We start from the raw sequence: 27,356 nt of genomic DNA, 5'->3' as shown, positions 1-27,356 counted from the left end.
CTGCGGATCTGCAATTGGCCGTGTGAGCTGCCTTCCTGCTGAGAGGGGAGAGAAGGAAGGGAGCCTTGCCCTGCAGGACTCTGTCTGTCCGTGGAGATGGACCCTGCTGCCAAGCCGTGTGGGTAGAGGAACCGCTAAGTGTGTGCAAATTCACATATTTCGAACATTATTCAGAATTACTCAATTTGCTCAAAACGCTTTGCCGGTATCTCAAAGGGATATATCGTGCAAGGATATCACTGAATATTGAAGTCAAACAGGATACTGAATCAAGACTGGTCTGAACAGAAAATGCCCTTCTGTGAGACTTTTACTGCTTGAACCAGATTCTGCGAGGAAGAAAAGATACATAATTGGTCAATGAAAAATGTGAGGAATTTCGCACATTTCACGAAACTCAGTTTAGTGAGCGGAATGAATGAGCACAAGGGCCCAGTGATGACATCTGACTTCTGCCTATGCCCAGACTGAGGTGACTCACTCTGGATCATGCGGCGTGTCAGGCTTTGACATCGTGGACAAACTTCGAATCTCTTCACTGAAGCGGGTGGTAGCAAGAACAAAGAGCGGGAAGCAGGAATCATGCCCGTCTCAGTTTCTATTTACAGACTTTGTCGTGTCTGAAACTTAGGGACTTCTCTTTTTCTTTATTTGCGTGTTGAGAAACTGGATTATATAAATATAGAAGGTTCGGATGGAGCTGTCAGACGTGATGGGAGTTTCGTTTCTTCATGTTTTGTCTAAGGTACATCCGTACACGACATGTTATTTTTTTCCTTAGTGGCATTTCCGAAAGCAGTGCCAATGCCCCTGACCACATGCATCAAATGCCTGAACCACTCTTTTAACGTCAGAAACTTCATCCCCTGCTGCCCCTCCCTGCCTTGACTTGTCTTAACCCTGTTCCTACCACTCACATAGACCTCCACCTTTTCCCCTCTTCATCCTCTACGCAGCCCTGTTGTTGAGGGAACTTGTGCATCGTGTGTTGTCACTGCATTGTCGAGGTAACTCAGGGGGCTAAAAGCAATGATGAGAGGCAATGAACGGCGTGAGGTGTGGTCATATAGGGCAGGAAGGAGTGTGCTCAGAGCAAGAATGCAATAGGGATTAGTAGCAGTGAAGGAGGAGCAATTCAAAACACAAGGGGCCTCATTTATGAGGCCCCTTGCGCCATTGGAACGTCACTTTTTTGTGACGTTCCAAGGCGCAGAAGCCTGTGTGATATTTATCAGGCAGCACTAAGCCACTTTTTTGGGCTTAATGCTGCCTGATAAATATCAGTCCCTTTAACGCAGCGTTCTGTGTTAAAGGGGCGTGCAATGGGTGTTGCTGGGGGCGTTCCCAGCAACATCCATGGCCTTTTGACACTGCTCCTGATTTACGAGAAATCATGAATCTAAAGCAGTGCCAAAAGAGGCGTAAGGATGCGCAACGGGGAGAAATATCTTTATTTCTCCTCGTTTTTCCTTTTTCTATGTGTGCTGCATTCTGCAGCACACAAAGAAAGAGGAAAAGCTTCTTGTGATTATTTTTGTACAGAAAGGTTTCTTTTACTGTACAAAAATAATCATCCCCGCAAAGCAGGCACCCTTGCACCATGGTGCAAAGGTGCCTGCGTTGGCGAAGGCAGCCCATTGTGCCCCGGCGCAGGGGAAAAGGACAGGAATGCGCCGTATCTTATAGATACGGCGTATTTCTGCCCTGTTCTTTTGCCGTTGGGAAGCACAGCAGGAAGGGCTGCTGCTCTTCCCTATGGTAAAACTTCATAAATGAGGCCCCAGGTTTTAATCTTAAACGGAGGAGCTTGCGTGTGTTGTGAATTTATCTAGGACCCTATTTAAATATTCGCGATTCATGCCCTTATGTGGTTATAACAAATCATATCCTTATAAAGGCATAAGAATCATATCCATATTTAGTCATAGCCAATGCAGTCCAAACACGGCAAGGCTACTCCCATAGACTCCTAGAAAGTACAACGCGTTCTTTAAACAAACCAAGCCTCCAGCAGCCCGGGAATTCCCCTGCTTTTGTTTTGATTTGAACAAGAACTCCTGGAGTCCAGAAAGAACTGTAAGTTCTTAGTGACGTCCTATGTCCAACCTTACGTCAAACCCGGCACCTTCCAGGTATAAATATACCAACGTTGCCTTAAGCAAACACACGGTGGTTTGGAGCAGAGCGGCTATCTACTTGCCCGACGCCCAGCTGATGCGAGAGCCGAAGGAAGCCGACCCTCCCACTTGACGCACTGAGAGAGACGCTGTCTTTTCTACTGCTGAGAAATCCAGCTCCGGTGTTTTTCGAGTCACCCTTGCGGGTTGCTGGGAGATCGAGTCCTGAGAGAGAGATACAAGACCTCCTTTATTCTATAACCAAGGTACGGAGCTGATTAGATCCTTAGAGAATTCTTGATTCAGATTCTTGGCAAAAACTAACTTAACTTAAACTGCAAATTACTTACTCCTTCCCACGTATTAGGCTTAGATCAGGTACACCGGGGTAGGCGTATCTTAGAAGCATCAGTTGAGTACGTTTAGTCAATGATTTTATGTATGTATATATTTTATCCGTTTTAAAGTATCATATGGCTCAGAAACCATATCAATGTTTTACAGTATTATTTCATAAAACTCCTTTTACTGTACGCACTTTACTTTACAACAAGTATTGCAATTGTGGCAATTCATTTCTCTTGCATGAGAAAGAAGACTGCTCAATAAATAACAACTTTTATTGAAAACGCCCGTCTCTCTATTTCTCTGCACTCCTGGTGAAATTAAGCATGCAAGATTGACTGAGTGAAATAGCTATCTATTGTTTTCACACGACTCTGGAGATATACTCCTTATTCTGGGGTGAGCAAAGTTGTCATGTTTATGCGGTTGTCAGAAACTAATCCCTTCTTGTCTAATCAGGAAAGTTAACTCCTTCCTGTTCATTCGAGAAAGTTTCTAGTGACCTCTGAGCGAGCTGGCATACCTAATTAAGTCTAACATATTCAGTAGAGACCTAGATGACCTCAGTCCTACGTCTAAACTGCCGTTTGTGTTATTCCAATGCGCAGAGCCTATTGGGAATATAGGAACTACACTACACGTGTTACTCCTCACACCCACTAAAAAAAATGCAATATATGGGTCCAGCTTTTAGCAGGCTCAACATATTCTTTACAACAGTAGCTGCACTTTACTTTCACTCTCCTTGAGAGCTCACTCAAGGTACCAAGGTTACATCGACTGAGGGCTTTCGATCTTACTAAGGAAACAGTATCAGTTGGGGAAACGATTCCCTTCATCACAAAAGGGTTCACCTGAAACCAAACTCTAATTATGCACTGCTCAAAAAGATCCATAAAACAAGTATTGGTAGTAATAATGTAGCAACCGAGTTTATTGGTTGATGGGGGTGAAACCCTATTCTAGCAACATAGCAACAAGCACGGTCCTTGTTAGGGTGAACCACAAAAAGCCACTAAGGTAACCTGTACTTAACCTTCTAGTAGTTTGGCACAAAAGCAGTCAGGCTTAACTTAGAAGCACTGCATAAAGTATTTATGCAGCACACAAATAGTAATAAAAGTGAAAACACACCACAAAAAAATCCCAAACTAATTTAATTAAATAGGATACATTGAATAAATAATATGATATAAAAATGGCAAAAGTCCAATCAGTAGAACCAAAGATATTGAATTGAAAAGTTTTAGGTATGTAAGCATCTAAAAGCACAAAGCATCTCTTGCGGTCATCTAGTCATGCTAGACATGGGGAAAGTCACAAGTTCAGTGCGACCATGATGGAGCAAGGGTCAGATACAGGGACCAGGTTAGTTCTGTTGAAAAAGTTAGGTTCTCAGAGTCACAAGGATAGGGCAAAGAGAGCAGTTTATGGTAGAGTAGACTGCAAGGAGCAGAGAGCGTGCTGCAGACACAGTTCTGGCGTCAGACAGGCATCGCTGTAGAGTAAAGATCTGGATGGGCGTCGCAGATGGTCATTGCTGGATCTTTCCGTTGGCAGTCACCGTGGACCTGTTATTGCTGTAATGCAAAGTGCAGAACTCGCAGTGCTGGTAGTCGCTATGGAGTGAAGAGTCCGGTTCATCAGAGCTTCACATTGGTGTTCATCAAAAGAGGCAGGCTCTCAGAGGGAACAGGCCCATTCACAGTCATGAAACGCCCAAAACTTCTGGATTCCTCCTTTCTTCATAGGAGGAATTCCCCTGATGCCAGCCAAGGGTCCAACGCCTGGGGAGAGGCCTCTTGGGGATAAGGAATTCCTTCCAACAGAGACCAGCAGGTCCAGTTACAGCAGGTCATCTGGGCATTTGTAGAGCTTGTTGTATTACTGTAGCTCAGAACAAGAGGTAAGTCAACTGGTCCTTGTAGTCACTCAGGATGAAGGGAGCAGATCTAGCCTTCCTACTCAGGGAGCAGGGATGGCCTCAAGCCGCTGGGCAGTCCGCTGGGGAACAAGGCATGTCTCAGGCAGCAGGACAATTCTCTGGTACCAGCAGGGCAGTCCTCTGATGAACAAGGGAAGGTCTAAAGCAGCAGGGCGATCCTCTAGGGAACAAAGCAAGCATCAAGCAGCAGGGCATTCCTCTAGGGAATAAGACAGTCCTTCTTCCCTAATGTCCTCATGTCCAGGAGTGTACTGAAAAGATTGTGAGAGACCAATATTATACCTGGTGCCAGCCCTTGAAGTGGGAGGATTACCTATACTTCCGCCGAATCTGGTTCTGGAAAAATGTTCCCTTCCCCTGTAAAGGCTCCAAGATGTCTGGGGTGACAAAAGGCTGGTGTTAGGGTCCTTGGTATATGCTGGAGGCAAGCTCTTTGACCTGCAAGGGGTGTAAGGCACAGTTCTGTCCCCAGCCATCCAGGCAGGATGGCCAACCCTACCCACACTTGAGGACCGTTTTGCTCACGGTGTAGGAGGAATGCACAAACCTCAACAGCAGAGTCACTCACAGTCATGTGACCCAGGGCACTTGCAGAAGGCATAAATGGTTAGGACATGAAAATTCCAACTCTCTAAGAGTGGTATTTTCAGAATTGTGACTTAAAATCCAATTTCACCATTAAAGATGGTTAACATTATAATTAATTTGAGTGTAAATGCCATAGCTGTACCTGCTCCCTATCTAAAGCTATCACCAATTAAAAGTAGTGGGAAACCCAGTATTAGTGAATGGGAGAGATAGGCCATGCAACACTTCACAACCACAACATTTGAAACTTAAACAGACATGTCCTCCTTTTCAAATACAGTGCACACAGATTATGGGGCTTTGGGGCCTACCTTAGGATTGAGTTATTTAGACTAAAAAGGAAGGTTTAGGCCTGCCAAAAGGTTTATTTTGCCAGTTCGAAATAGCAGTTTAAAAATGTACTACTACAAGCTACAATTGGGCCTGAGAAATGTTGTACATTGCTACTTTCACGTGTGGCATAATGAGTGCTACAGGCCACTTGTAGCATTTAATTTACAGGTCCTGGGTGCCCGCCCATAGTACCATATTCTGGTGACTTACAAGTACATTGAATTTACCAATCAGGTGTATGCCAATCTTTCCATGTTTTATGGAGAGAAAATAAGCATTTTAGCAATGGATAGCAGTGGTAAAGTGCACAGTTTAATGCCATATAAAACAAATTCAGAAAACAGGTGAGGTGAAGGCGAAATGTTTGGGGATGACACTTCAGAGAGGGCCAGGTCTAACAATAGATATTTGTACTTCAAGCACCACTGTTTCTAGTATGAAAGGGCTTCCAGCTGCACTTTCTATCTAGGCACAGCACACTCAACCCTCCAACAGAGCACAATAAACAGAATACCAATAATACATTCAACAGAACTCAAATATGCTGTGAACTAGCACTCAACTGGTTCTTTTCGCTAAACTATGGTATACATAACAATCAACACAACAAATACGGTGAAACTACTCTTGTACATTTTAGCATGCACTCCCAAATGCACTGGCCACTACAAATACAGCACAGAGAAATTTTCAACAGAGCACAAACCCCTTCGCTGCTCATGACGAGCTCAGCTCGTCATGCAGTACACTGGTCATGTGCTTATGACGAGCTGACCTTGTCATGAACAATGGGAATAAATAATATCCAGCACAGGAGGAACATCTCCATAGCACTGAAGGTGTTAAGCAGATCATCTCACATAAAACACAAAACACACATGTCAAACAGTTGACCATCATGATGCTCCCAGCACCAAAGAATGTCATAAAAAGTCAGTCCCGGGAAAAGGAATGTTTGTTATGAAAAGATATTTGTTATAAACAAATGGTAAAGACTCAGGTCATATTTCCCACACTTGAAATAATCCACCAGATTCGTACTGAACAAACACTGGCTCTCAAGAAAGAGACAAACCAAAACACAATATCAAAAAACTATAATCAAAAAAGCAGCTCAGACGCCTCAAAACCCTGTGTAAGGTAGGCTTACTGGTAAACAAATACATGCTGCAGACAGATTTAATATCAAACCCATTCCAATAATTTAAACATAGCATAACATTATACCGGTACTAATAAATGCCCTAATGGTTTTACTACTTGTCCTACCGCTAATCTTACTAATAGTATTATTACCAGTGGAGATGGGCAAAATTCCCATACTGTAAGCAAAACACAGGAATTTTGCCCAATCGCCTCCCTCTCCCCTCGCGGAGCAGAATTGGGTCAGATTTGCTATTCCAAGGACAAAAAGAAGAACAAGCACAGTAGCCTTTAGAAGCACGTTGAGGGGTTGGCCATTGCATTTACCTTAATGCTAAATGAATTAAGATAATACATTGTCTAATACCTAGACAGTGCACTGAAAATTAATTTCCCCAGCATGGAAAGCTCTTGGTCAAGCCTGTGAGCAGGGTACTTCTGGCAGGTAGACACCACACACAGGCTCCCCTGCTGGAAATGTTGCTTCAAAGAACACTGTTAAGGCTAGTCATATTAATTACTTTGATGTAATTACCATTACGTTATTTACAATAGCCAGCCCTTACTCTACTGGACAGTACACGAATTCCTCCTTCGTGCATTCCTCAATGTGAGAAATGAGGAGTTCTTATTTTGCTGGAAATTTTACCTGCATTTGTCCCTTTTTTCAATCTGGATAGGCAATGTGGAAAAGGAAGAATTCCCAAAGATTTCCATCTGCTTACCACGGTTGAAAAAAAGGGAATTTCACCCATTCCTAATTACTACTACCTATTTTCATGCCTTTAACCATATGTGAATCATATGAAAATACTAGTATTAGTCATTTTGAGCAGGGTTGTTGGAAATATGCATAGTTTGCACCAGTAGAAATGGACAACATTTCTTCAAAATTATGTATGATTAAGTGAAACAACTGGTATTTAGCACTATATTTTAATGCAAAACATAATGTATCTTTAAATAGAATAACTCATTAGTAGTACACAACTAAATTAATTTAACTTTTGAAGTATATTAGTATATATTTTAACACTCTGAATCTTTTAGCAAACACTCACAATCACTGTATGATGTTATGAGTGATGTCATTTGAGAAGTGATCAGTGATGTCACTGACCATGTCATGAGTGATGTAATATGTGTTGGCATATGCTGTGCATTGCAGAGGCACATTGAGAATATATATATATATATATTTTTTTTTTCTTTTTAAGTCTTTTACATTTTTTTTATTGCCTACTGGCGATAGCCAGTAGGTATATATGGTATACAATGGTAACCACACATTTTTTACAACGCGGTACCGCTACCACGCTACTTTTACCACGCAAGTCGTTACCACGACTTGCGCTGGGGGGCGCTCCAGGATAGTAAATAGATTAATTTACTATCCAACTCCTTTCCCTAGAGTCCACGGGGACTGGAGTTGGAATAGTAAATAAAAAAATTTACTATCCAGCGCCCCTCCATGCAAGTCGTTGTAACGACTTGCATGGTAAAAGTAGCGTTGTAACGGTACGCGTTGTAAAAGTACGCGTGGTACCGTCATATATCCGCTCCATATAGTTAGGACCTAGTTTCCATAAGAAATCCACAACATTCTATTGGGAATAACTTTGGCGTTGATTGAGGAAATTGTGTGAAATTTTCCAAAATTTTGGCCAGCTCAGTTTTGCTCCTTCCCTGAAAGTTTTGGGGGGATTCGTCAAGCGGGGGACGAGAAAAAAGGGGGGTCCCAAAACGTGTTTTCCCCATGGTAATTTCCATAGGGCGGTCTGTCGCACTTTTAGCTCGAACGGCTGAATGGATTTTCACCAAACTTGGCAAAATTGTAGGGACTGGTAGCCCGATGTGCCTTTGCTATGTCTCAAGATATGTGCTTCAGTGGATTTTGAGTAATTTAGGTTCAAAAAAATGTATATATCTATAGCAGCTTACCGGTGACCGGAGCGCCGCGAGGCAAAGTTGCTGAAAAATTCAGGCAGATTCCTCAACCGGCGCCAAAGTTATTCCCAATAGAATGTTGCGATTTCCCTATGGAAATCAATCCTAACTATATATACATACTGGCTATCGCCAGTAGGTAATATACACATACATATATATAAATGCATATGCATATATATGCATATATATATGTGTATATGTGTGCGTGTAGAGAGAGGTAGAGAGGTAGAGGTGTAGAGGTAGAGAGGTAGAGGTAGAGTGGTAGAGGTAGAGAGTTAGAGACTAGTAGAGAGAGAAGTAGAGAGAGGTAGAGAGGTAGAGAATAGAGAGTGAGTAATAGAGAGTAGAGAGTGAGTAGTAGAGAGTAGTAGAGAGCAGTAGAGAGAGTAGCAGAGAGTGAGTAGTAGAGAGTAGTAGAGTGAATAGTAGAGTGAGTGGTAGAGAGTAGTAGAGAGTGAGTAGTAGAGAGTGAGTAGTAGAGAGTAGTAGAGGGTAAGTAGTAGAGTGAGTAGTGTGGAGCAGTAGAGAGTAGTAAAGAGTGAGTAGTAGAGAGTAGTAGAGAGTGAGTAGTAGAGAGTGGGTAGTAGAGAGTAGTAGAGAGTAAGTAGCAGAAAGAGAGAATAGTAGAGAGTAGTAGAGAGTGAGTAGTAGAGTGAGTAGTAGAGAGTAGTAGAGAGAGAGTAGTAGAGAGTGAGTAGTAGAGAGTAGTAGAGAGTGAGTACTAGAGTGAGTAGTAGAGAGTGAGTAGTAGAGAGTAGTAGAGAGAGAGTAGTAGAGAGTGAGTAGTAGAGAGTAGTAGAGAGTGAGAAGTAGAGAGTAGTAGAGAGTGAGTAGTAAAGAGTGAGTAGTAGAGAGAGAGTAGTAGAGAGTGAGTAGTAGAGAGTAGAGAGTAGTAGAGAGTGAATAGTAGAGAGTAGTAGATAGTGAGTAGTAGGGAGTGAGTAGTAGAGAGAGAGTAGTAGAGAGTAGTAGAGTAGTAGAGAATGAGTAGTAGAGAGTGAGTATTAGAGAGTAGTGGAGTAGTAGAGAGTAAGTAGTAGAGAGTAGTGGAGAATATTCCAAAGTTTGGCACAGCACCACTTGCACAATAAGTCCAATCAAATCATATCACTTAGAGTCCTTATTGAAGCGCTGAATCTTTTTATTTTCCTTAAGTTAATGTACCACAGCCAGCCGACGCGTTTCGTTCTGTACAACAGAACTTCTTCAGGGCGTTCTTATTTCCTTCAAGTTATGTCGGTATCCTGTTGTCATATAACTAGATATTTCTTCCAAATGTTAGACGAGACGTAAGTACATTCTTATTCAAAGTGACTAGGTATCAATTTTACCAACACAATTCGGGCAGACTTGAGTAATTTATAGCATCCTCAAAGTCAGTCTTTCAAAACTTCCAAAGTATAGGACATGATAATCCAAATCCAAATGTTTCTCAAGAAAAGTCATTTTCAATTGTTCGGAATATCGGCGTTTGGGCAGATATGACCCAGGGACCCCCAGTATGCAAGGGGAATTAGTCCCCCCTCTGCAAACGCGCCAGTGGCCTGCGTTTCAGAGAGGTGTAAAAAGGGGCATAGCCTCATTACACCTCTGTGCAATGCAGCCCCCTGGCACATACTAGAGGTTCCAGGTGGGCTAGTTGGCCCCCAGGGACCCCCAGTATGCAAGGGGAATTATTTCCCCCTCTTCAAACATGCACAGGGGCTGCGTTGCAGAGAGGTGTAGAAAAGGGTGTGGCCTCATTACACCTCTCTGCAATGCAGCCCCCTGGCGCATACTGGAGGCTCCCGGTGGGTTAGTTGGCCCCCAGGGACCCCCAGTATGCAAGGGGAATTAGTTCCCCCTCTGCACACACGCCAGGGGGCTGCGTTGCAGAGAGGTGTAACAAGGGGCATAGCCTCATTACACCACTGCAATGCAGCCCCCTGGCGCAAACTGGAGGTTCCAGGTGGGCTAGTTGGCCCCCAGGGGCCCCCAGTATGCAAGGGGAATTAGTTCCCCCTCTTCAAACATGCACAGGGGCTGCGTTGCAGAGAGGTGTAAAAAGGGGCGTGGCTTCATGACACCTCTCTGCAATGCAGTCCCCTGGCGCATACTGGCGATTCCTGGTGGGCTTTCAGGTCTTATATAGTTAGGAATTAGCATTAAAAAACCTTGCAAATTCACTGAAAAAACCATAGGTTTCAGGCCTTATATAGTTTGGAATTAGCATTTAAAAAACCTTTGAAATTCACTGAAAAAATCATAGGTTTCTGGCCTTAAATAGTTAAGAATTAGCATTTAAAAAACCTTTAAAATTCACTCAAACAACTATAAGTTTTAGGGGTGTTATAGTTAGCTGTACATTTCACTCATACAAAACCATTGAAATTGCTCCTATATAGTTAGTTGTACTAACTATATTTCGCGCACCCGCAATCCACTGCTGATGATGTCACATATTACATCATTCATGACATGGTCAGTGACATCACTGATGACATCTCAAATGACATCACTGATGACATCACTGATGACATCATCCACGTGACAATCACATACACCTTTTCATACACTAGTAAAATCTTTCATCACTCTTTGTAAAATACAGAGTATCATATTTGAATCCATTGTTACAGCAATACAAGTATCTAAAAACCCACTCAGTGATTCATAGATGTATACACACATCTAATCACTTACCTGTAGATTCACTCATACATGCTGTCAATGAACAATAGAACATTATCAAAAATATTATACACCTAAATCGACATTACACACCAGCACACAACCTATTCACATATGAAGTCATCCTACTCACTTATGCAAACAATGGATCATACTTACATATTTACTTTGCTACACACTTATACAAACACAACTTCATCTATTCATTTAGATAGTAAGTCATACTTAGTGAATTATAAAATCATTATTACAAGTATAAAGTTATCCATACAGTCACTCACACAATCATTGAGACTTATGTATACTTATTTATATACAACAACTGACACATACACTGCCTTTTATTTTTCCAGTTTGTTGGACATGTACCATTGAGAAATATAATTGCTCATCACCCCACCCATAAAGATATTCACTCACACAAACATCTGAAGTATTATTCTTCATATATCTAGTGAATCACTATTCACACATCTTTGGGCAGTCACACACCACCCACCGAACCACACACACATTCACTCTCCCATACAAATACTCAGTTAACGAATCAATAACTAATATAGCCTTTCACATAGCTAGTAACCAACTGGAGAACCAGTTTACACAACAACTGACAAAGTGATACAGATATTCAAACAGTTTAGTCACTCTCGACTATATTTAGCGAGATACTATAAATTGGTCAAGTAAACAGTCAATTACACTGCTACTAAATCCTACATCCAAATATTTATTTTTATATATATGTATCCACTCATTCTTCAATGCAAATTGCTATATATACAAAATGCATATTTAAATAACGAAGCAAACCACATTCACTGGATGATGTCATCAGTGATGTCATCAGTGATGTCATTTGAGATGTCATCAGTGATGTCACTGACCATGTCATGAATGATGTAATATGTGACATCATCAGCAGTGGATTGCGGGTGCGTGAAATATAGTTAGTACAACTAACTATATAGGAGCAATTTCAATGGTTTTGTATGAGTGAAATGTCCAGCTAACTATAACACCCCTAAAACGTATAGTTTTTTGAGTGAATTTTAAAGGATTTTTAAATGCTAATTCCTAACTATATAAGGCCTGAAACCTATGGTTTTTTTCAGTGAATATATATATATATAACTTACCGCCTGTCATTTTTGACTTGCCTATATCTTTGGAGTCGCTTGCCGAAACTTTCCAAAAAGTGTGTGCTGGTAATTCTTGTTCCGCAAGGAATGTTTCAGGGTGACCAATTAAGTGGGGGCCGAGGTAAAAAATGTGTTATTCCCATGCATGTTAATTTCAATTGAGATTTTAAACACAACTACAGCACGAAGCACTGAATGGTATTACAGCAAATTTGTCAGGAAGGTAGATTTCGGGCCAGAAAAATGTTGTTACTTGGTGTGAATCCGTTCAGTAGTTTAGGAGATATTAAATAAAAAACTAATTTGTATATCTAGGGACACATAGGGTTTGCAAACCCTCCTGATCTCATGCTGAAATCTGATTGGTTGCCAACACTTCAAGCAGTATGTACGCCCATACATGGCTGCCACCCCCCAGGGCCGGCTCCTGCTGTGTCCCGGGATACCCAACCGCCGGGACATAACTGTTTTCTTTTGCTTGGCATGCGCTTTGACAGATCCTTCCAAACAAAAGCAGATACTCTGGTTCCAGCGGGATGGAGCTGTCAAAGTGCTGCTGCCCACTGGAAGCAGAGGTTTCATCTCTTTCCGTGTCTACATATATGTAGGAAGGGAAAGAGATGAAACGATTGCTCCTGCACAGAGGAATCTGCCTTGCTGGCAGCTCCCTCTGTGCTTATGACTTCACATGTTACATCACTCATGACAGCAAGTCTGCTGTAATTATGGGAGATATTTACTTATATAAAAAGATTTTGCTTAATTTTTGGAGCTGCACCAGTGTTTTTCATGACTGCATCAGTGCTTTGTATAAGTGCAATGGAAGCCATCTAAAGATTTTTTCTAGAAGACGCCAGGTGCCAAAGCAAATGCCACATATGGAGGATTTTTGGTCATGCATTGATAGTTGATGAGTCTATGAGTATGCCTAGGTTACTTGCGATTCTACTGAGCAAAGGGATGGGGCCATCATGGCTATATTGGGGAGAGAGGAGAGCAGCATACTTACTATGAACCTAAGCATGTGTTGGAGCCCATTCTTAGGGGTGGGTGTTGGATTGTGTGTGTGTATATATATATATATATATATATATACACACTGGAAGAGTGGCGGACTAATCTCCAAGGATGAATTTCAATTCCTGAAAAAGGATTACCAAGTGATCCCCACCTTTTACCTGTTGCCAAAGGTGCATAAGGACATTTCTGTTCCACCTGGAAGGCCGATCATATCGGCAATTGACAGCTCCACCAAAAATATTTCGCGATATATCGATTATTTCCTACAAGAATGGGTAATACAATTACAATCTTACGTGAGAGATACCACAGACTTTTTAACCAAATTGGAAAAAGTTGTTTGGAGTGACGATTATCTGTTAATGACTTTAGATGTGAAATCACTATACACTTCCATCAGACACAGTGATGGTATCAAAGCAGTTGAGTACTATTTGGACAAACTCCCTATGAACTATGTACACCACAACAAAATGATTATTGGCATGTTAAAACTATGTCTTGAGCAGAACTACTTCATGTTTTACGGCCAGGTATACCAACAACTACGAGGGGTGGCCATGGGGGCCTGCTTTTCCCCCAGTTTCGCGTGCTTGCACATGGGACTGTGGGAGGAGCGGGTCCTCATGGAAGACCATGAGGCCACAATGACCAACAATGTAATCATGTATTTGAGGTATATAGATGATTTATTCATGATTTGGAAGGGGTCCAGGGAGGAGGAAACTGACTTTGTTAAAAAACTGAACATCAACATCTATAATTTAGAGTTTACATCTGAGATTCACAAAGAGAAAGTCAACTTCTTAGATGTAGAAGTGTATATCGAGGGCAGTAATTTGGAGACAAAACTGCACAGGAAAGAGACTTCTGGGAATACACTGCTGCATGCCACTAGTCAGCATCCTAGACATCTCATACGCAGCATCCCTTATGGGGAGATGCTGTGCATGAGACGAATTTGCAGTACTGATCAGGAATGTGACAAAGCCCAGAGAGAGAGTAAGTTCCGTTTCCTGGAGAGAGGATACAGTATTGATCAAATAGATGCGGCTATAGAACGGACACGCAGTATCACCAGGGAACAAACCTTGAAGGGCAAAGGCCAGCAGGAACTGGAATCTAGTAAAAAGAGATCCAGTAATAGGCAATTTTGTCTCCAATAAGCCGGAATTGAATTTTCGCAGGTCTTCGACAATGGCAAACGCATTGGTTAGTAACAACTTGGACAAACCACTATCAGGGACCTGGATGGACCTGAATAAGGGTTTTAAAAAGTGTCCATTCTGTAAGGCCTGTCGACAAGGTGTTAACAGGACTCACTACTCCATTCCCTTTCACGATAAGCCGATTGCCATCAAGCACAGACTCACATGCAAAACAGAGTATGTAGTCTACGTGCTGCAATGTCCATGTGGGCTATGCTATGTGGGCAGCACTCGGCTGCCCGCCCACAAACGGATCTTGCAGCATCTTCGAGCTATCTCAGGAAAAGATCCGTCATATCCAGTAGCACGGCATTTCGAATTGACCCATAACAGTATGGGTTAGTATATTATCTAGTCAATACAATCCCGCCCCTTAAGAGGGGAGGCAATAGGGATGCAAAGCTACGACTACTGGAGACAAGATATATCCTGGAATTTAACAGCAAGAACCCGGGAGGCCTTAATGCCAGTGAGGATATGTACACTTGTTCATAATGACATTTTTAACACAAATAATATGACATTCCACACGCCAGTTTATCTATTCTTGGACTGCGATCTAAACATCTGGGACCAGATGTGGCCAAGACGATAAATTTGGGTTGGTTGTTCCTCATCAGAAACCGATTTTAAATCACACGTACACTTTATTCACGTTTGGTTGGATATCCCAGTATCCTCATGAGGGGTATCAAGATATGTTCTAAGTTTGAACTAACTTCCACTTCAACAGCAAGGTGTAACTTCCAGTCAACATTTAGAGACTAGACAAACAGTAACAGGACAGTTTAAGGCCAGAGGTGGGGAATTAGGATTGCGAGGCAGGATATCACATCGTTTGGGATTATCCACTCCTCCTAATATCCTCACCTGGATTTGCATTATTCTAGAAAAATCAATGTAGATATTTAGTTATATGAAATTTTGGATTTATCCTTGTATATATGACTTATTCAATTGGTTTTAATGTGTAAAAATGGCTTTTAACAATTTTCTATTTTCTCTTTATGTATTTGTATATAGTATATGTTTTTCTTAACATTTGAAAAGTATATATTTACATTACCTTGGGCACTATGCCCTGAACATGCTGCTTGCTGCTAGTACATTTGGGCAGTATTTCTACCATGTTTACTGTTTGCATATTACACACAGCTGCTGTTGGTTTAAGTGGATTCCACTATATATACCCTCATTTGTTTTGTTGACACATCATGTGATCAAGCCTCGTCGAGAGGCGAAACGCGTCATGACAGATTGCTGGCAGGAAATTTGAACACAAATAAAGCACTGAAGAAATAGCACTTATCTGTGGTTTCGCTCTGGCGTTATTTTGTTTCCAATGCTAAATGGGAACATGGTGGATGGCGTCTTTCTACATATATATATATATATATATATATATATATATATATGTATAAATATTACCTACTGGCAGTCCCAGTAGGTAGTTATAGTTACAACCTAGTTTCCATAGGGAAAGCATTTTTTGATTTGCTAATAAGTTTAGCGTTGTTACACAAATCTTTGCGAAATTCTGCAAAAATAAAAGTCTATCCAGGTCAGCTCCCATCCTGAAAGTTTGGGGGTGATTGGTCAAGCGGGGGCTGAGAAAAAAGGGGGGTCCCAAAACACATTTACCCCATGTAAATTTCCATAGGAAATTTTGCGACGAGCTACAGCCCAAACTGCTGAACTGAATTACCCCAAATTTGGCAGAAAGGTAGAGTTTAGTTCAGAAAGCGACCTTGTTTCAAATAGTGTAAATCATTTCAGTGGTTTTTGAGAAATTCAAAAAATAAGAGTCAAAAAATTAATTTCTCATAGGAAAATTTGTGCAAGGCTACAGCTGAAATTCCCCCAAATTTGGCACAAATGTACTTCTTGGATCAGACAGCTACCTTTTTTTTAAATTGTGTAAATCCGTTCAGTAGTTGCTGAGAAATTAGAAAAATTAAAGTTTCAATATCTAGACGGAGCCTAAGTCACATGCACGAGCTTCACTGTGATTGGCTGCAAACACTCTAAACCAGGAAGTGTTGGCAGCCATTGTGTGGCTCGGTAGAAGCGAGTCGCAAGAGAAGGGGGCAGGGTAGAAGCACCCTGACCACCTAGACCCCTAAACCGGCACCCCCTGGCACATTTACAATGTGCTAGGGGGTGCGTTTGTAAATTGGGGGATTAACAGCCTGATTCATGTACATGCCGTTTTGCGTGTCCCTAATAGCGAATCATAGCGATTCGCTATTGAGGACACGCAAAACGGCATTCATGTAGGAATTGCTACTTAAATAGCGATTCCTACATGTTCTTTATTTGCGAGTAGCAATTTGCTACTCGCAAATACTCCCCATTCATTCCTATGGGCCAAGAGGCCCATAGGAATGAATGGGGATTTGCGAGTAGCAATTTGCTACTCGCAACTAAGATAGCGATTTTAAGGGTGCCAGGGGTGTCCAAAGGACGCCCTGTAGCACCCCTAAAATGCACTTTTGGACAGGTGTTGCGCACACACATGTCCAAAGGACATGTGTGTGTGCTACATGCAACTTTGAAAAATGCTTTTAAAAGCATTTTTCTGAGTTTTTGCTATTTACCGACAGGTCTGACCTGTCGGTAAATAGCGGCCCCAAAAGTTCAAAATCGCTATTTCTTGATGTTTCATGAATAGCATTTGAGGAATCTCTATTAGAGATTCCTTAAATGCTATTCCTCGCATATTTGCGACTTCTTAAATAGCGATTTTTGCATTTGGTATCATGAATACCAAATGCAAAAATCGCACTCGCAAAGGGCCAGATTCTCAGAATCTGGCCCTTTGCGAGTGCAATTTACCTACATGAATCAGGCTGAAAGTCCCTTTCAATCCTGAGGGTCCTTGGGGGCAAACTAGCCCACCAGGTACTTCCAGTATGCGCCAGAGAACTGCGTTGCAGAGAGTTGTTGAGAGGCCATGCCCCTTTTTATACCTCTCTGCTACGCAGCTCTGTGGCGTTTACTGGAGGTAGCTGGTGGGCTAGTTGTCCTCAGGGGGCCCCCAGCACTCAAGGGGATGTAATCCTCCAATATACAATGCTCCAGGGGGCGTGTTTGCACAGTGGTGGGAGGCGTGGCCTGATGTGCCAAGTGTGCAAACGCACCCTGTGGCGTGTTTTAAGTTGGGGGATTAAGTCCTCTTGAATCCTGAGGGTCCCTGAGGGCTAACTAGCCCACCAGGTACCTCCAGCAAGCTCCAGGGAGCTGCGTTGCAGAGAGGTGGTCCAAGGCCATGCCCCCTTTTTACACCACTTTGCAGTGCAGCTCTGTGGTGCTTACCCTCAGTAAACAGTTGGGGGCACAGGAGGACTTTCTGCTCCTCTGTTGGTTCTTTCTGCACATCTCTTGCTTCTTCTTGCACTTTTGTTCGTCTTGTTGGACTTCTGTTGACTCTTTCTGCATTTGTCTTGCTTCTTTCTGAGCCTTTCTTCCTCTTTCTACACATGTCCTAGCTTTGTAGGCATAGTTAGAAATTAGCATTTAAAAAACCTTTGAAATTCACTGAAAAAAGCATAGGTTTCAGGGACGTTATAGTTAGTTTGACATTTCATTCACACAAAACCATAGAAATTCCGCCGTTATAGTTAGTTGAGCTAACTATAACTCACGCCCCCGCAATTCACTGCTGATGACGTCACATATTACATCATTCATGACATGGTCAGTGACATCACTGATTACATCACCGATGACATCTCAAATGACATCACTGATGACATCTTCCACTTGAAAATCTGATGCACCTCCTCATACCTTAATAAAACTTTTGATACACCCACTCTAAAATACAGATTACCATTTTCAAAACAATTTAGACACCAATACCAGTTACTACGTACGCACCCACTGATTCATAGGTCTACACACACATCCACTCATTCACCCATAGAGCCACTCATACATGCATTGACTCATCAATACCACACTATTATAGGCACTCATACACCTATACAACACTCACACACTGCTACTCATCCAGAGTTACTCACACATCTAGTCAGTCATGCAAAGAAGCAATCACACTTCTATTTAAATGTGTAAATGTGTGTAAATGTATGAAACTTATATAGCGCAGGACTTACCCTGGGGCATCTCCGCGCTTGCTTAGGGAACCCGTCCTGGTATTCCCCTGTGAGAAACCCCGGCAGGGTATCCACAGGTGAAAGCCAGGCATCCCGCCGCGAGGGGCCGATGTGGAGATTAAGCAAGCTATTGCCCAGAGTCGCAGAGTGTGACCCCGTGAGTCGAGGAGGCACCGGAGCGAGAATTGTCGAGACCGTGGAATTTATGAGCCCGAGACCCGCAGAGGCGGGGAATCGAACCCTGGTCCACGGTCGATCTCAGATTCCGGGTCTGCCGCCTCTAACCACTGAGCCACACTTACTCACATATACAGTTATACACACACAACCTCACTTATTCATACAGATACAAACATATACTTGCTCTCTTATACAATCACTGATACAAGTACACACTGATCTATACAGCCACTCTCACAATCACTCACTCCCACGTATAGTCATTTATATACTCCATCTCTCATATGCACTGTGTTTTTCATATGTAGTTACTTGGATATTTAGCACTGATATATCCATTCACTCACCAACACACCCATACACACACCCACCCATACAGCTGTTTCCATGTGCACTCTTCAACCCATACACCCAGTGAATGAAGCACTCACACATCTATGCACAGTCACACACCGCCCACCCACCCACTAACACACTCAGGCACCCATACAAATACGCACACAACCAACAAATAACCCATATAGACACTCATGTAGCTACTCACCAACCAATGCAACAGCTTACACAGCATAGACTCATACAGACATTCACACAGTTTAGTCACTAATCCATGCATTCAATAAGACACATTTAATCTCTCACTTATACAGTCAGTCATGTACCTACTAAATCCTCCATCCACACACTTATATATCCACTCATTCTTCAAAACAACTTGGCCAAAATATATATAAAACATATTTAAACTTTACAGATACACAAAGTCACTGGATGATGTCATCAGTGATGTCATTTGAGATGTCATCAGTGATGTCACTGACCACGTCATGAATAATGTAATATGAGACGTCATCAGCAGTGCATTGCGGGGGCCCGAGTTATAGTTAGCTCAACTAACTATAACGGCGGAATTTGTATGAGTGAAATGTCCAACTAACTATAATGTCCCTGAAACCTATCAGTTTTTTCAGGGAATTTCATAGGATTTTTAAATGCTAATTTGTACCTATAACATCCCTGAAACCTGTGTTTTTTTCAGTGAATATATATATATATACTTACCTTAAATATACTTACCATACGTGTAACACTGTGGACTGGCAAAGAAGAAGATAATTAGAGATAACTTTGTGAAGGGGGACAATCAGAGAATTTGTGGGTGGAAAAAAAAATCTTTGCACTCACTAATTATAACTAGGCCACACTCTTTCACTACCTACCTCTGTTATTGGTAACCCACATAGAAAATGCTGTTCAAAATGTTATCTTTTCTGCAACAATGCTCCTTGTTTGTAAACGTAAAGATCTAAAAAAAGTTACATTACAGTACTTTCCAGAGGAACTGTTTAGCTAATTGTTCAGAAGTTCCCCTTCCATGTACTTTCCACAAAGGGAACAATGTAACTAACTTTGCCAAACACACACACGCAATTGTTTATATAGATACCATCTAGCTCGGTATTTAAATTCAAGTTATTAAACCGTAGTTAGGTAAATGATTCTGCGCTACTACCACCTAAGGTGTTGTCAAAAATATTTCACCTAAAATGGCGTCCTTGTGAACTCTTGAATTTAATGGCTAACATTTAGCTGGTCTTGAGCAAACGGTTGTGAGACCCGACCAGAAAGGATGGAGAAGTACTTGCATTGTAAAATTGCTTACGAGATTTTATATAGCACTATTATCAACTAGCTGTTTCAGTTTGCACTGCAGCAGAGAACGGTATAAATACAACGGAGCCAAAGGTTGCACTCTTTAGTTACGTGGATGATAGAACTCTGGGCCATATTATCAATTCCCATAGAAGGCCAGGTTAACACCAGAACCTGGGCTTCTATGGAAATACACAAGGGCATATTATCAAGCCCATTATCGCCGCTTTAGCGGCAGTTTCCTGCCGATAAAAGCAGCGATAATGTATCGCCCTTGCTTGATAATATGGCCCTCTGTACGTAGTCATTTAATGGCACATAGGAAAAATGTATGGGGTGGAGTTTTTCATGGATTTAGAGTTGATATATGATTTATGGGCAGTGATGCTTTCAACAAAGAAAAAAAGAATATCCACATACGAAGAACATGTATCTTCGATCATTATTTACATATAGAGTGATCATGTTATATATACATATTTACTGTTTGGCTGGACAGTTGGGCGGGTTACTGTCACTGGCCCTCAGTGCTCGACTGTTAAGGCTTTCTTATAGTTGGACCTTTAAACCCGTTGGGCCAGAAATGAGAGATAACATCCCCATCTGAATTACAGGCTCTGCAGGATCATGGCAGTTCCAAAGTCCCCCATCCCACCCCAACTCCCCCAGGAATTTTGGGCCAGATGTAGGTCGGCAAATACCGGTTGGTAACGGCCGATTTCAGCCAATACTGACCGGTATTTGCTAACGGAGATGTAGGGGCCTTAAAACATATACAATCGGTATATTTACCGATTCGGTAAATTTACCGATTCTGTAAAATACCGAATTGGTAAATTTACTGAATTGGTAAATCCAGATGTAGGTGGCACTGAAAACAGTGCCACAGGCCATTACCGATTCGTAATTTACCATGTAATTCTATTGCATGGTAAATAACGAATACCTGTGTACATGCACATCTGTGCATATACACCTGTGCCATGAGTGCATGTATGTGTGTCACATGGCACACAAGACAAAATCAGGGGTGCAACAGGGTGTCAAAGTGACACCCTGTCACCCTTGTAAAATCGGTAATGTTACCGAATCGGTAAATACCGATTCGGTAATTACCGAATCATACAGATTCGGTAAAAATTACCGAATTTTTACCTACATCTGATTTACCGAATCTAGAATACCGAATCGTTAAAATTCGGTATCCTGGAGTCGGTAAATACCTACATCTGGGCCTTTATCTGCTGATGCTGTAAATGTAGAAAAACATATTTAAATCAATGCAGAAACCGCAATTCCTGCAGGCTTTTCCCCATCATCTTGTAATCAGAGGTAATCTCTCCCAACAAAATATTGATGCGCACGCTATCAGTAGCTCTGAATGGGACAATGGTTCTGACTACTACCCCTACTTCCAATGGGCACCTTGGTATTTTTGTGGTGCCGCACACAGGCACCTAGAGGTTGTGATTAAATTGAGCAAGTGCAGAGAGTCCGTGGAGTTGACACGAGATAATGCAGGAGGATGAAGCTAAGCGTTTCAGAAAGTTGAAGAAAGCCTCAATGTAAAATTTAAAATAAGTTTCTCAAATTGGGAAAAGGACTACTGTAGGACCCAAGTGACTACGCCTCATCTGTACTCAACCATACTCATAACCTGTTTGTTTATCAGGGATTTGGCAGCTGGAGAAGGGGGAAGTATTTTGCAGATATTTAGGAATTCTACCCAAGCAAAGACATCAGTGGTCACAATGAATGGTGGATGTGGTGTGTGGGTGAGACACGAGTGTGCGTGGGAGAGTAGGTGGTCAGAGGGAAATTCCTTTAAAACAAAGATCTGCCCCATTCTATTGAAATCATAAATGAAGTCAGGGATATTCACACTCAATTTACAATAATGTTTTTGTCTGGGAGGTGGACAGCAAAAATATATTTTGAATGATCTTCAACAGCTGGATTCTGTGGTTTCAGCACTTCACACAATGGAGACTTTCATATACCGCTCACACTTCACAAAAGGATATTGGGGCTGAAAAACTGAATTCAATATCGCACTCTCTTGCCTCTGGAAGGGTGTCACTGGAATGTTATCACATATTTAAACATAACTTTCAGTCTTATTCTTCTAGAGGGGTAGAAACAGTCTTCTGTACACCTCTCCGCCCCAAACCATCGTACTTTATGTCTACTGCTGGAGATATTGTGTATCATTAGCTCCTAGTTAAAGCTGTTTATTACTTCAGTCGATACTTAATGTAGTGTGTGACTGTGTTTCATATGCAAAACTTGTTTCAAGTGGCAGAAACTTCGCATCTTTCGTATCATTCTTATTTCAAATAAGGTCAATGTATAAAAGGCAGTAAATACATTTTTGGAATGTTTTTTTGACTTGTATGCCAAAGCCTCAAATGATTTTAAGTATATTCACGTTATTTTAACATAGTTGTACAGAAAATACGAATCATTTTATGCAAGTCAAGTACATTATTTTTATTGATGTTTTTTAATATTGGCTAACTAGATTATGAACAAATCCCATGTTTGGTTCCCCTTTGCAACATATTCTAAGCAGTTCCTTTTTTCTCATATATATCCTTGGCACAGGCTATCGTCAAAAAGTAGAGCATTCAACCGAATTCAAACAACTGTATAACTTAGTTCAAGCAGAGAGTAAATTTCACCTACCGGGGCTAAACTTCTAAACCGGCTTGAGAGTAGGCAGACCAGTCTGCACGGTGTATCCACACAGACTAGTCCCAGGCAAAGGTCTGTTACAGATCAGATTCAGCACATCCTGGAAACCAATGAGGAAGGATCTTTGCAAGGCAAGGATTTTACCTCAGTGCAGCTAGCTGTGTCCTCATCCTGGGGTCTGCTCTCTGTAAGTGACAATGGTAAAGCCCAAAGGCAAATAGGGAAGGGCTCGCCTTTGGTGGAAATTCCCTGTGTAACTGATAAACTATGTGCTGTATAGAACATGCTGAAGTGGCATCGCCTGCCTTTCTACACCTGGTTAATATAGAATTTCAACGTGCATGATTCTTGTGGGTTGAATAAACGAGCCGACCAACTCATGTAAAAGTGCTGAGTTTGCAAAGATATTTTGGGCCTTATTTATGAAGGCCTTGCGCTGCCGGTGCGTCACTTTTAACATGGGAAAAAGTGACGCACCGGTGGCGCAAGGCTTTCATAAATGAGGCCCTTTGCGTTTTGTGAGAAATTGGGTTGATGGTTCGGCGGGGGGTCTGAACCCTTCTCCAGAAATAGCCACAATCCTTGTAGGGTGAAACACAAATAGACACTAAATTAACCTGTGCTTCATCCTCTGGTAGCTTGGCACAAAAGCAGTCAGGCCTATTTTAGAGACAATGTGTAAAGCATTTATGCAGCAGTAATTAAGTGAGAACACAACATGACAAAAATGTAGCACCAATTCTGATGAATAGAGTAGAATGTAACAAAATATTTGAAACTAAAACAACAAAAATCCAATCAGTAGAACTGGTGATGTGCAATTTCCTAGTTTTAAGGTAAGTATAGCACCAAAAAGCAGAAAGGTACACTTGTGAATATCTGGTCACATCGGACTGGGACAAAATCACAAGTCCATGCCGACCGCAATGAAGTGTGGGCTGGATAAAGAGACCAATTAATGTCCCATTGAGGACTGCACCTTATGTCCATGATGCGGGGTGTTGTACATTGCTGCATTGGTTTTGATGAGGAGCTGTGAGGGCTGAGATGTGAGGTTCTGTGTCAAGTTGTGTCCTGCTGTACCATTTCTGTAGGAATCCATAGTTGGGCCAGGAGTAGTACACTGTGATGCCAGCCATGGGGCCAGGACCTCTAGACAACCTCATAGAGATTACAACTCACTTCAGTAAAGGCCAGCAGCAGGGCACAGGCAGTCCAGTTGAGTCTGGGCAGTTGGGAAGACGCCAGACTGGTATCTGGAGCTTGTTATGTTCCATTAGCTTAGAACAGGAGGCTAGACAGCTAGTTTTCAGAGTCCTTCTGGTGGTTCTGGGTTTACACAATAGGTCCAATCTTTCTTCCACAAGCAGCAGGTGTAGGCAGCTGGCTCTGTATATACTAAACCAAAGTGAGGAATAGTGTGCACAGAGTTCCGTGGATCCCCAACAGTGGCAGAGGTAAAGTTAGATAGGACCTCACTCTATTTGTGGTAGTGTAGTCGAGCAGTAAGGCAGTAATGGAGCAAAGTGTTCAGCATTTGTTGGACCCACTCAGTCAGCAAATGAATTCACACACCCAAAGACTGAACTTCAGACCAATTGTTCTTGTATAAAAATATTCTTTTAGTTATTTTATTTTCTAGAACTAAGCAAGCCTGGCACAGGTTATTTGGCAAATACGTTGCAGTAAATATACAGTTTGAAATGCAATTGTAAATGTACTTTGAAATGGTTACAGTTTGAATTACTGGTAATGCAATACTGTGAAATGCTGTACATATATTTTATATCGTTTTGCAATCAAAGTTACAGGTAAGTTACTTTTATGTTACTTTTGAGATTACTTTTTAGATTACTTCTTCTACTCAGTGTGATGTGCCTAGATATCACACTGGGACATTTCCTAGAGAAAAGGTAAGTAAAGTCAGTTTTGCACAATTGTTATTTTTCAGATTCCCATACAAATCAACTCCACACTTAAAACATTTTTCAGAGAAAAACAGTCAATAGGTTCCTATGGAGAGAAATCAAGTTAACGTTTACCAGGTAAGCAATTGGTCTTTGAAGTTGAGCTTCTAGGGTTAGAACCAGGGTTCCCCCAGGTTTAAGGATGCACTCTTGTTACACCCTCAGCGGCATTAGGGTGACCGGGTGCAGAATACTGAGTCTCAATGTTATCCACAGGGAGATAGGGGGCATCCGGTTTGTGGCTGCTTTTAAGCAGGCCACTGGGTTGTGGGAGCAAAGCTCCTGGACTTTAGCTCAGGGCAATTGGGGAAACAAAGTAGCACCAAAGGTGCACCCTCAGCGGCACTACAGCAGCAGGGTGCATGGTGCTGTTTTGATGTAGGGCACCCTGTTGGTTTCAATGGGGAACCTCTGGTTTGCAAAGGCACTGCAGGCTCAGGGAAGAAGGTCTTCTGAGTGCAACCACTACTTTGAGAGGAAATTTGGGAAGTTAGGGGTTGTTTAGGCACTGTCGGTTTGAGCACACAAGGCCATGGGCATCAGGTGCAGGGGTGCCTTTTGGGGTCATATCTTCCTACCAGTTACTGGTCGCGGTTCGGGGGACCTTCTCGATTTAGGCTGCAGGCATCAGCTAGAGGCTTGAGGTAGGTCAGGGGTCACCGGATCTCGGGTCATGATTGCTAGGGTGACCTCCTCATGCTGTTTGCCCACTCGAAATCCGGTCGTGGTCGGCAGGTGCAGAGTGGGGTGGATCCGCATTGTTCGGCCGGAGCAGGAGTTTGCAGATAAACAAATCCGGTGTTCACAGGAGACAGAGTCTTTTTAGTAGAAGGAAGGCAGGTCCTCCGCGGTTTTTGAGGTTGATGGCTGCTGGAGACACTAGGGTTTCACAGGAGCAGGCTCAAGGGCGCGACAGGCTGGCGGGGCTGGGGCAAAGTCAGTGGGCGTCTTCCACTTGTTAGCTGCTGCACAGCTGTTCGGTCCTTCTTCTTCTTCTTGCAGTTTCTTGTCTGAGGAAGCAAGAGTCAGGGGTGCCCTCAAATACTAGATTTAGGAGAGTTACAGGTAGGTAAAAGGCAGGGACCAATGGGTGCCTTCCCTGGGGTGGGTACACCCCTATTATGCCACCCTCCAGTGGGATGGGGACATGAGCCGGTCCCTGGGTGGCTGAGTCCCCCCATCTTCAAAATGGCATGGACTGAGAGTTTTGCTTCACCTCGCTTTCACCACCTGAGAGGTGGAGTTGGCAGAACTGGTCACCCCTATTTACCTCACTTGTTTTTACCTTTGGTTCTCCAACCCAAAGTGGGGGTCAGAACCAATGGGGACCAGTTGCTGAGTGCAGCAAGCTTCCCCTTCATGAACCCTGCCCATCCTGGGGGAGGAGGCTTGGTACCTCGTCTCTTGTTGTGCATTTTTTCGGGCCCCAGGGAGCAGCAGGCTCTCGACCCAGGGGTCCAGAAACATGTCTGGTGGTGGCAGCTGAAAGCAGCCACTTAGCCTGGACACGAGTGGTAGGTTAGTTTTCAGGGGCCATCTCTAAGATGCCCTCTGTGTGCATTTTTCATTAAATAACATTTTTTTAAAACAAAGGAAATGATGGACGGAGCGTTGACAATACAAGCACTCCCTCCCAGTCAACTGATCTGGGTTTAATCCATCACCGTTCTTTAGCCCACTCTGCCACCCCAGTTCAGACATGGCCATATGCAAATCAGTCTGACCCCGTGCCTCATGGGAACATTCCAGCCCGAACTGCCAAGCCATGCCTTCCCTTTTTCATTAAATCCCACAATGGCATTAGTGTGGGTTTAATGAGCTGAGAAGTTTGATACCACATCAAGTGCATCAGTAGTCTTGCAAAAAGTGTGGAGGGGTTACTGCAACAGAAACCTACTTTCCTACTGCAGGGCAGAATGGCAGTCCTTCCAGAAGGGGGCATTAGAGTAGTTCTTCTTTTGTGATTTTCCAGGTCCAGAAGTGATCTGAAGAGTGGGTCTGAGATTTCTACTTGTATACCTGGGGCTAGCTTAGAAATGAAAGACGCTTCTAGAGTTTGCCACGATAGAGGTATTTCCTGCCTCCCTTTCCTGGTCCCGATCTATCTCAGTCATAAGAGGCTATTTGAAGTTCTTTATGTGAAAGTTGAAACAGTGTCCCATCATCAAGTCAGGATAGCCTATCCTGCCATCACTCAGGCCCTCCATTGTGATACTGTCTAGAAGGAATACACAAAGGCCAGCTGCCAACTACACGTAGGCATGTGACCCAGGAAACAGGCTG

At 42.5% G+C, this 27,356-nt stretch overlaps 1 protein-coding gene across 4 annotated transcripts in view; it reads right to left on the bottom strand.

Annotated features, from left to right (window-relative positions):
* Nucleotides 1–23,299, bottom strand: part of LOC144755526 (polymeric immunoglobulin receptor-like) — a 222,536-nt gene extending 199,237 nt beyond the window's left edge. For 2 of the 4 annotated variants that reach the window (XM_078644537.1, XM_078644539.1), the window contains exon 1: nt 23,098–23,225. The gene's annotated coding sequence lies outside the window, so the exon portion shown is untranslated. Of the gene's footprint in view, nt 1–13,411; nt 13,517–23,097 lie in introns of all 4 variants that reach the window. The other 2 variants (XM_078644538.1, XM_078644540.1) reach the window with 2 other exon arrangements.
* Nucleotides 23,300–27,356: the final 4,057 nt, after the last annotated feature.

This window comes from Lissotriton helveticus, chromosome 5_1 (genome assembly GCF_964261635.1).
Source record: "Lissotriton helveticus chromosome 5_1, aLisHel1.1, whole genome shotgun sequence".
NCBI classification, from domain to species: domain Eukaryota; kingdom Metazoa; phylum Chordata; class Amphibia; order Caudata; family Salamandridae; genus Lissotriton; species Lissotriton helveticus.
This window is presented reverse-complemented; position numbering and strand designations above follow the sequence as displayed.